This window comes from Castor canadensis, chromosome 3 (genome assembly GCF_047511655.1).
Source record: "Castor canadensis chromosome 3, mCasCan1.hap1v2, whole genome shotgun sequence".
NCBI lineage: Eukaryota > Metazoa > Chordata > Mammalia > Rodentia > Castoridae > Castor > Castor canadensis.
Window position 1 is genome coordinate 30,360,987 of NC_133388.1, and position 9,790 is coordinate 30,370,776.

Consider the following 9,790-nt stretch of genomic DNA (forward strand, 5'->3'; position numbering starts at 1 on the left):
ATCAGGGAGGGCTCACCAGTCACGGACGCACAGAACTGTGATTCAACTGCAGAAAAACGAAGCCACTCTGTACCAAGCCTGAAGGCTGTCGCCCTGGGAGATCCCCATCAAACAGTCCATTCATTCCACCTTGAACCCAGCCCTCTCCAGCCCTGCTGGATTCTGGACTTCCAAAGCGAGAGGTTTGACTAGAAACCAAGACAAGTGGCAGGAGGCCAGTGGAGAAGAGGGACCAAATATAGGTCTGAGTGGGGAAGGCAGAGAAAGTGGGACTGGGCCTGGGTTATCTAGAGTCATTTGGCAGCTTGTGGGTACTGTACCACTGCTGTAACCTCCAATCACTGTCAATAACAATGCAGCAAAAAGACCCCTCGGAGAAGTGATGGCAGAGCCAACTGGACAGGGCAGTATTACTAGCTCTCATTTATGGAAGGTCAGCCAGGGCTCTGAGTGATGAACGCAAATGGGGCCACATTCCCATCCCCCATTGCTTGGGGGGCTCTGACAGCTTCCCCTGCTGTAGGCAGAAGGACTCAAATCCAGCACTCCTGCTCCTGCCGACTTCTTGCTCACTTTGCAAGTCTCTGCACGGACACTCAGCCTTTCTTTCTTTTGTGTCCTTGTTTTTCAAATGGATCTTACTTCCTCCTGCCTCAGGTTTTCTAAAGTCACACACAGAGCAAGTGTCTCTTCCTGAAATGCTCCTGTATTCTTTATCCCATTCAGTTGTTCAGTTACTGAATCTTATCAAACACAAGACATGTTTATAAAACACCAAACTTTCAATTTTGAAATCATTTCAACTTTTTGATTTTATTTTTGCGCTGCTGTGATTGAACCAGGGTCTTGCGTGTGCTAGGAAAGTGCTTCACCACCAAGCACCAACCTCCCCTGCCCCTTGCGGCACTGTTCACAATGCCAAGTTATGGAAACAGCCAAGATGCCCCACCACTGACGAATGGATTAAGAAAATGTGGTATCTATACACAATGGAATTTTATGCAGCCATGAAGAAGAACGAAATGTTATCATTTGCTGGTAAATGGATGGAATTGGAGAACATCATTCTGAGTGAGGTTAGCCTGGCCCAAAAGACCAAAAATCGTATGTTCTCCCTCATATGTGGACATTAGATCAAGGGCAAACACAACAAGGGGAATGGACTATGAGCACATGATAAAAGCGAGAGCACACAAGGGAGGGGTGAGGATAGGTAAGACACCTAAAAAAATAGATAGCATTGGTTGCCCTCAAACGCAGAGAAACTAAAGCAGATACCTTAAAGCAACTGAGGCCAATAGGAGAAGGGGACCAGGAACTAGAGAAAAGGTTAGTTCAAGAAGAATTAACCTAGAAGATAACACACAAGCACAGGAAATTAATGTGAGTCAACTCCCTGTATAGCTATCCTTATCTCAACCAGCAAAACCCCTTGTTCCTTCCTATTATTGCTTATACTCTCTCTACAACAAAATTAGAAATAAGGGCAAAATAGTTTCTGCCGGGTATCGAGGGGGTGGGGGGGAGAAGGAGGGGGAGGGGTGGTTGGTAAGGGAGGGGGTGGGGGCAGGGGGGAGAAATGACCCAAGCATTGTATGCACATATGAATAATAAAACAATAAAAAAAAAAAACTTCCCCCGCCCCCCTGGCTGCCACCCCCAAATAATTTCAGACTACATAAAAGTTGCAAAAATAGTAGAAATAATCTAATTCCTTTCACTTGATTTTTTTCCCCCCTAAATGTGAGGTTTTTACCATGCTTGTGTTCATCCAGGTGAGCTGGATCCCAGCTAGTCTTCTCAGACTCCCTCTTCAGGGATTTCACACTCACTGCTAGCTTGGAACTGGCCAGAAATTGGTATCAGAAATTTCTTCCCTTGGAGAGTTGGTTGTTAAACAGCTTTCAGCATACCACTGTTTTACCAATGTCTCTTTTCTCTCTTTTTAATCACCTTCTTTATATGTACAGGGGATGTGTGTACACTCACACGCTGTTATTTTTCTGATATGTTTGAGAGTAGGTTACAAAACTGTCCTTTTATCTCTAAGAACTTCCGTGTGTATTTCTCAAAAACAAGGACGTTCACTTCTGTTAGAATCATGACATACTTATCAAAATCAGAAACTAGCATGGCTACAGTTCTATCATTTGATATACAAATCTTTTTCAAATGTCTCCAACTGTCCTACTAATGTCCTTTACTGTGAAAGGAGAAAACTGTTCTGTCCAGAACCCAACACATGTCTCTTGAGTCTCCTTTTGCCAGGTACTAGTCAGTCTTTCTTTGTCGTCAATGGCCTTGACATTTTTGCAGAGGACAGACCGATGAGTCTGTGGAATATACTTCAGGTTGGATTTGTCTGATGTTTGCTCATGATTAGATTCAGGTTTTGCGTTAGCAGGGAGGGGATGAGGGGGGAGTGACAGTAAAAGCACAGAAATGTTACTGTGGCCTTCTCAGTATATCCCATCAGGAGGCACAGTGACAATTTGACCCATTACTGGTTTGGAACTTGGATCACTTGATGCTTGCTAGCTTTCTGTCTATAAAGATTCAGGGCTGGTGGAGTGACTCAAGGAGTAGCGTGCTGCAACACGAGGGCCTGAGTTCAAACATCAGTACCACCAAAAAAAAATTGGTTTCTGGGCTCAAGGCATAGCTCAAGCAGTAGAGCACCTGCCTAGCAAGTATGAAACCCTGAATTCAAACCCCAGTATCGCCACACACACGCAGACAGACACACAAAAACAACCAATTTTTTTTTTAAAAGAGATTTTAATTTTCCCCCACTTTGTAATTATAAGTTTCTTGGTGGGATATACTTTGAGACTGAAAACATCTTTCCTATCGCCCATTGCACATTGTATATCCCTTACCCCAAGAAGTGTTTTAGATTTGGGAGTTTTTTAAGGATTTTAGAATATTTGCATAGACTTTACTGGTTGAGCAGCCCTAATCTGAAAATCCAAAATCTGAAATGTTCTAAAATCCAAACTATTTGAAAACTAACAAGACACTCAGAAAGGTTTAGCTCTTGGGCAGAGCAGTGCAGGTCTGCAACATGCAGCATTGTATCCATGGATGAATTTTGTTTGATACGATTAATTTCATGGTAGTCATCAAATGATGATTTTTTAAGTTCCATGCTGGGAAAGTGCTGCATCACTGAGCTGTGCCCCTGGCACTCCCAGCCTCCGTTTATTCATCCTTTTATGTGTATTAGAATGGATTCTTATTTTCTCTGGGTTATAATCTATAATCCTTATTACTTATTTCGATGCTCAAATAAAACCAAATTTGTCCATTAAAAACCTCTTTAAGGACTGAAGATGTGGCTTAAGCAGCAGAAGTCCTGCTTTGCAAGTGGGAAGCCCTAAGTTCAAATCCCAAGCCCACCAAAAACCAAAAACAAACAAAAAACGTCTTAAGGGGGCTCCCATTCCTGTTGACAAGTCCCCATTTATTTTATCTTTTTTCTTTTTGCTTTCAGATGGGAATCTCACTATATTGTATAGGCTGGTCTCAAACTCCTGATTTTAAGCCATCCAAATGCCTCAGCCTCCCAAGAAGCTGGGATTACAGGCATGTACCATCATGCCCAGCTATTTTATTTATTTTGCACAGCCTCATTTTATGGCTCATACAGGCTCATCTTGAACTTTCTCTGAGTAAACCCTGGAATGAGCTTCTTTTCAAAGTAACTTTAAGTGGAGATAGGATGTAGAAACCAAGCAGGGGTGCTCCCTGATTCTGGATAATAATAGCACATTAAAAAATTTTGACATCAGGTCAGGTGGAGTGGCTCACACCTATAGACCTAACTACTCTGGAGGCAGAGATGAGGAGGATCAAAAGTTTGAGGCCAAAGTAAGGGAAAAAGTTTGAGAGACCCCATCTCAACCAATAAAATATGGGCACAGTGCCACAAGCCTATCTTCCCAGCTATGCAGGAGGGATAAATAGGAAGGTGGAGGTTCAGGCCTAGTCATAAAGTGAGACCCTATCTCAAAAACAGATAAAGCAGGTCGGGTACCAGTGGTGCATGTCTATAATCCTGGCTACTTGGGAGGCAGAGATCAAGAGGATCTTTGTTCAAGGCCAGCGTAGGCAACAAAATTGAGACTCTACCTCAAAAATACCAGCACAAAAAAGTGCTGGAGGAGTGGCTCAAGTAGTAGAGCCCCTGCCTAGCAAATGGGAGGCCCTGATTTCCAATCCCAGTACTGTCAATAAAAGAAATTTTCTAACAATAAGATGCATTTTACAGACAATGTGTCTTCCAAGCCCAGTTGAGCATTTGGTTCTTCTTCTGACCATTTTGCTCAGCCAGGAGCTGAGCCCAGCAGATGACCGCTTAGCCAGGACTCCTTCCCTATCCTTTTCTTGGAGCTGGTGTATACACTCACTTTTGTCCTGTCACCCCTGTCCACTGACCCAGCTACCTATGCACCTATCCGCCCCTACCTCAGGATTTTTACACTGGGCAAGCTTGCCCAGGGCAAGCTGTGTTTTCTCTGGGAAGTTACCCAATTTCATCTCCCCAGAACTGGTCCTTTTTTGTTTTAAATACAAAATTCCTCTGGGGCTGCAAAGACTCTCAGAGTACCTTTCCAGTAAGCACAAAATAACATTTCTATGGTTGAGGCATCAACACCGTGTCGTGGCTAATGGGCTGAGTTTTTCTTAGTGTTATCTAAAATAGCAGTGTAGACAGTGAGTAGCATTTTAGATTTGATAAGGTAGATCACATCTAGTTATCCTTTAAAACTGAGCTCACTAGCCATGCATGGTGTACACACCTGTAATCCCATCACCCGGGGGGCTGAGGCAGGAGCATCTTGAGTTCCAGGCCAGCCTGGGCTACATAGTGAAACAAGACCCTGTTTAAAAAAAATTGTGGAATAAATGACTGAATTAATTTAATCTTCACAACAGGCCTGCAAGCAGAGAGGACACTTTCTGCTTTATAGATGGCTTTAAGAACCAGGGTTGCTCCATTAGTACAAATCTGAGATTCAGACTCAGGTTTGTCAGATACCAACATCTGTGCCGAGTATTTCAGCCGAGGAAATGGTTTTAGTGGAGAACTGAGTTTCTACTCCCATGGTGAGTGTGGTCCCCAAAGGAGTGCCATTATTCTTAGAAACTGGGTCAGCACAAGTACAATGCAGGAAAGGACAGAGAACAGGGCTGGTGTTGCAAAGCCAGCCTCCAGGTGTGACCAAATGCCTCAGCACATCCTTTGCCATGTTCCCATGAGGAGGCCAGGACTCTGCCTGGCCTGGCCCTGCCTGTCCTCAACGCTTCCTAGCCTAGGCCCCTGTGATGGTGCCTCCCACCTCACTGCCTCCTACACATGCCCAACAGCTGGGCAGAGCAGAGGCTACACCTTCTGCTTCTTAGATAGGGAAACTGAGGCTCAGAAGGCTTAAATAATTTACTTGCCAGTGGGTAAGACCCTTGGATTCTCCATCAGTGCAATGGAAGGACTGGTCTTGGTGTGGCATAGGACTCTCCAGCTCTCCAATAGCATTTCTATGCCCAGTGGCCCCTCCCCTGCTACCCTCTCCCGAACCTCAGGGCTTTCCTACCCTTATCCCAGGGGAAAGGGTGCCTCCAAATGCTTCCCAGGGAACTGGCTGAGTCAATACACAATCCTCATTTGCGTTTCAAAGGACCTGATCCAATCCACCTGGTCCATGAACAGCTGATCTTGTCCAGGCAGCCTGGGTTGGCCTCTCCCAATATAGCAAAAGGCTTTTGTTGATAATTTGAGAGCCACTAAGATGTTCTCCTCTTCTAAACAGAACTACCACATGGTAGCACCCACTCCCACTCACTGATAGGTGTCAAGAGCTCACTGGTGCTCTCAGCAGCCTGTGAGGTGGGGCATTCTTACTTTCCCATTTCATAAAGAAGAACAGAGGACACAGAGAGGGTAAGCATCTTGCCCAAGGTCAAAATCTGGAATCTGAACATCCTGAATACAGGCAGGTTCATAGCCACTGCACTACACTACTTCAAACTCCACCTTGGTTACCCATGCCCTCTCCCTCCCCTCCTTCTTCTCTTGGTCCCTTTCTCCCTCCTTCCCTTCTCTCCTTCCTTCCTTCTCTCCTTCCTTCTCTCCTTCCTTCCTTTCTTTCTCTTTTCTTTTTCTTTCTTTCTTTCTCCCTCCTTCCCTCCTTCCCTCTCTCCCTTCCTTCCTGGCCTCTTCTTTCTTTTTTTCTCTTTCTCATTTCTTTTTCTCTTTTCTCTCCTTCCTTTCTTTCTCCCTCCCTCCCTCCCTCCCTTCCTTCCTCTCTTCCTCCCTCCTTCCTTTCCTTTTTTTTTTTTTTTTAAGTGGGACAAAGAACACAAAATTTATTACATGCTTAAGGCATGGTAGTATTAGATTCTTATCCATGTTGTCCTTTGGAACACAAATTCAGCAGAGAACAGCCTGGAAGCTGTATATTTCCCTGTGAAGGTGGGTGGGGCTGGCTGTGCTGTAGACTTGCCTGGCACACCTACTGAGTCTGATTTGAAAGAAAGAGGGAAGGAAGGGGTCAAAAAGTCCATTCTCCTCCAACATCTTCTACCCCAGCTTCTGGGCCCTATGCTGAGGGGGTGGGTAGGTTTTCCGACCCTTGTGGGGGGAGTTGGGTGAGGTGAGGTGAGATCAGGCCTCTCCAAATGAGGCAAAAACCACACCTGCTTGGAAATGGGGCTCACCCTAGCCCAGCTTGTCCCTGGAGCGTATCTGTTCTGTGAGGAGTATGGCTCCTCACAGGAGGAGGAATATGACTGAAGACTATCCCTTTGGTAAACAAAAGGCTGGAAAGGCCTGAGAATCAGCAAGAAGGGAACCTGCTCACTAATGCCTGTCACCTGTCCCCAGGCCTACATCTACTCTGGAAAAAGAATGGAAGCTGACACAGAGAGGGTGGGGAGTTTCCATGGTGGAGCAGAATCTGGCCCTACAGGGAGGGGTCGACCCCAGCCTGGTGGTCAGTGCCACCTCTGGTCTGCCCCTCCCTACTTCAGGGCCCCAGGGCCAGCCTTGAGCAACCAGATCCTTGCAGGTAGAAGGGCTGCAGGTGACTCCAAAATGTCTCCAAGTCAGGCAAGCCTAGAGTTCCAGGTGTAATGAAATTCCAAGGGCAGTGCCCAGCCTGCTCTTCCTGGAGGCCAAGGCTCGTGCTTCAGGTGTAGTGGGGAGTGGTCTCAAGTACCCAGGACTTGACACTGGACATTGGACAAGCCAATGTGCTTATTAAAGATGGTTTTGGGCTGGGTGCAAGTGGCTCACAACTGTAATCCTAGCTGCTCAGGAGGCAGAGAGCAGGAGGATCATGGTTTGAAGCCAACCCAGGCAAATAGTTTGCAAGACCCCATCTAGAAAATACCCAACACAAAAAAGGGCTGGTGGAGTGGCTCAAGGTGTAGGCATGAGTTCAAGCCTCAGTACCACAAAAAAAAGAAGAAGAAGATGGTTTTGGGCCGGGGCCAGTGGTACATACTTATAATCTCAGTTACTCTGGAGATGGAGATCAGGATGATTGAAGTTTGAGGTCAGCCTAGGCATAAACCTGAAACTGTATTTGAAAATAATGAAAACAAAAAGGACTGGAGACATAATAGAGGTATGTTTACCTCTACTATGCTTGAATTCAAACCCCAGTACTGCCAAAAAGAAAGAAAAAAAAAAAGGTCTCTGAAGTGAACTCTGCACCCTGCTTAGGACAACGAACACTGCCTCATGGAGCTTAAATCCACACTCACCTGCAACCTGCTGGGCCTGCAAGTGAACACATGCCAACACGCACAGTTCATACATTCTTCCTTAGCCCTGAGAGTGTACCCCAGCCATGCACACATCTGCACTGATGTACACACATGCACACACGCATGCATAGTCAATCCCCAAACCCACCCAGCTTTCCAAAATAGAGATAAGCAGGTGATAAGAAAGTCTCAATATTTATGTTCCTTAAAATTCACATGTTGAAATCCTTTCACCATGGGATGGTGGTATTAGGAGGAGGGGCCTTTTGGGAGGAGATTAGGCAATGGGGTGGAGCCCTGATGTGTGGGACTGATGCCTTCTAAAATAGGCCCAAGGGACCTAGTTCTTGACGTTTCCATCTTTTTTTTTTCTTGAGACACGGTTTCACTCTGTACCCCATGCTGGCCTTGAACTCTAGATCCTCTGGCCTCAGCCTCCCAAGCGCTGGGATTATTGATGTGTGCTACCATGCTCAGCAAAATGTCTAGTACTTGATCTCTTTATGTCTACAGTTCACTAACATATCTGTACACGTGTGCATTCTGTTTTGGGGTTTTTCCTTTTCTTTTTAGTGGTGCTGTGGATCAAAACCAGGAAAGTGCTGCACCACTAAGCTATACCTTCAGCCTTTCCTCCCCCTTTCCAGTATCTAAGGAGGAGAAAAAGCACCATGTATGAACTAGGAAGATGGCCTTCACCAGAGAGTCTGCCAGGGTCCTGATATTGGACTTCCTGGCCTCCAAAACTATGATAATTTTTTGTTTTGTTTTGGCAGTGCTAGGGATCAAACCCAGGGGTTCATACATGCAAGGCAAGCACTCTACCACTGAGTTACATCCCTAGCCCTAATTTTCTATTGTTTATAAACTACCCAGCCTATGGTGTTTTGTTTTAGCAATCCAAAGGCACTAGGACAAGGCACCCATCATTATCACTGGGTCATCTTTTGCTGAGGTAAAGATGCTCAAAAAGAAATTGCCTAGTGCTACTCAAATGCAGGGCAATGATTTGCTTCCCTCCCATATCCTCCCTGAACATCCCAAGCCCACCCTGACTGTCACTCCTTAGAGATGTGTGGCCTAGAGAAGTGAGGGGTGTTAGGTAGAGGCTGGCTTTTAGGAGGAAAGGGCTAACAGAGTTGGGCCTGAGTCTCCAACATCAGTCTTCTTTCCCTCCCTCCTTCCCCCAGCTTCATGCTGTTTGACTTCCACACAGCTCTTTTCTGTGGACAAGGTGGCTCAGACATCCAATAAAAAGCTGATGACAGAGTGATGCAAGACAGTTATCCAAAATCCCCCCCTAGGAGAGTAGTTCTGGGTATGTACACAACCCATCCTTCACTGGCTGCACCCTAAAGAAGTCAATGGGGACCAGAGGGGGGAAGGAAGAGAGAGTCCTAGAATAAGGAAGGGGTTGCAGGAAGGGTGACAAGCTTATGGGAGGCCAGGGTTAGGCTCAGCATTCAGGTAAGGCTGGGGCATAACTAGGTTAAGGGACTGCCTCCAGCCATATCTGACCAAAGGGAGACTCCCTTAGAGTTCCATTCTCTCTAAACATCTCCCTAGAACCAAGGCTCTGGGGTGGGGAACCCCTTTGGGGACTATCCCAGGAAATTCCTACACAGAATTTAACTTCTACTGTCCAGGGCTTTCTGTGGACCCTTCCTAAGATTCTGCAAATGGTAAAAGAATGGTTCCCATGAATCAATAGGCCTAGATACATCCCAAAAACACATTACAGATTCCTTAGGCTCTACAGGAAAGATCCCTGGAGCTAAAAGACCATGGGGGTACCCTCCCCAGCCACGTACCTTTCATTCTGCTGGAGGCCATTAGGCACTCCCAGAACCCTCCTCTCCTCTGTGTTGGCTCCTTGACCCACCCCACACCTTCCTCCAACTTTCTGATTTGGAAGCACAGTTGTGGGCAGCCAGCTGCATCACCCCCACCTCTTATATCCAGATTTCCAAATATCCAGGAAGCAGAGTTGGTCGGAGGAAGGGAGAGGGAACCCAAAACA

The 9,790-nt window shown here is 46.0% G+C and overlaps 1 long non-coding RNA gene across 1 annotated transcript in view; it reads right to left on the bottom strand.

Annotated features, from left to right (window-relative positions):
* LOC141421518 (uncharacterized) overlaps positions 1–9,790 on the bottom strand; it is a 76,350-nt gene that overhangs the window by 50,937 nt on the left and 15,623 nt on the right. The gene's annotated exons all lie outside the window — the stretch shown is intronic.